This window comes from Chrysochloris asiatica, unplaced genomic scaffold (genome assembly GCF_000296735.1).
Source record: "Chrysochloris asiatica unplaced genomic scaffold, ChrAsi1.0 scaffold00058, whole genome shotgun sequence".
In the NCBI taxonomy this organism is placed as follows: Eukaryota; Metazoa; Chordata; class Mammalia; order Afrosoricida; family Chrysochloridae; genus Chrysochloris; species Chrysochloris asiatica.
In genome coordinates this window covers 18814199-18815557 of record NW_006408576.1, presented here as the reverse complement: position 1 = coordinate 18815557, position 1359 = coordinate 18814199, and the positions used below count along the sequence as shown (strand labels likewise).

The window sequence follows — 1359 nt, the reverse complement described above, 5'->3', positions numbered from 1 at the left end:
ACCAGCTTTTCCACAGTAGAAAAATGAAGTTTTCTGTTCCTATAAAGATTTACAGCCTCAGAAACCCTATGCATGGTCACTGTGATTCTGAATGGACTCCATGGCACATAACCAACCAACCAACCAAAATTGGCAAAGAAGAAGTTAAACTCTCATTTTGCAGATGATATGATCCTGTACTTAGGAAATCCCAAAGATTCAGAAGAAAATAATTGAAATTCATTGACAGATTTAGCAAAGTGGCAGGGTACAAAATCAATATACAAAAATCAGTTGAGAACTTTCTAGAACGCTTAGTGAGAGGCGGAGGAGTGGCGGCTGCCTGAACTGCACACAGCGACACACTCCTTCCCGCTCCCCAACACCAGCCTCTGCCCCCTCAACGGCTGTAGAAAATGGTGAAAGAAACCATTTACTATGATGCTTTGGGGGTCAAACTCAGTGCCACCCAGGAAAAGTTGAAAAAAGCTTACAGGAAACTGGTTTTGAAGTATCATCCTGATAAGAATCCTAATGAAGACGAGAAGTTTAAAAACAGATTTCTCAAGCTTATGAAGTGCTCTCTGATGCAAAGAAAAGAAAATTATATAACAAAAGAGGAGAACAGGCCATCAAAGAGGGTGTAGCAGGTGGTGGTTTTCGTTCCCTCATAGACATCTTTGATATGTTTTTTTGGAGGTGGTGGAAGGATGCAGAAAGAAAGGAGAGGGAAAAACGTTGTGCACCAACTCTCAGTAACATTAGAAGATTTATATAATGGTGCAACAAGAAAACTAGCTCTGCAAAATAAAATGATTTGTGACAAATGTGAAGGCCGAGGTGGTAAGAAAGAAGCAGTAGAATGCTGTCCTAACTGCCGAGGGACTGGAATGCAAATACGAATTCATCAGATAGGACCTGGAATGATCCAGCAAATTCAGTCTGTGTGCATGGAGTGCCAGGGCCACGGGGAATGCATCAGCCCTAAAGATAGATGTAAAAGTTGCAATGGAAGGAAGATAGTTCGAGAGAAGAAGATTCTAGAAGTTCATATTGAAAAAGGCATGAAAGATGGCGAGAAGATTACATTCCATGGTGAAGGAGACCAAGAGCCAGGACTGGAGCCAGGAGATAGAATTACTGTTTTACATCAGAAGGACCGTGCTGTTTTTACTAGAATGGGCGAAGACCTTTTCATGTGTATGGACATACAGCTGGTTGAAGCGTTGTGTGGCTTCCAAAAGCCGATGTCCACTCTTGACAACAGAACCACAGTCATCATCTCTCATCCAGGTCAGATTGTCAAGCATGAAGATATCAAATGTGTGCTAAATGAAGGTATGCCAATTTATCTTAGAGCATATGAAAAGGAGCGCCTAA

At 41.7% G+C, this 1359-nt stretch overlaps 1 pseudogene; it reads left to right on the top strand.

The window, feature by feature from the left end:
- Window positions 1–395: 395 nt before the first annotated feature.
- LOC102833907 overlaps window positions 396–1359 on the top strand; it is a 4606-nt pseudogene continuing 3642 nt past the window's right edge.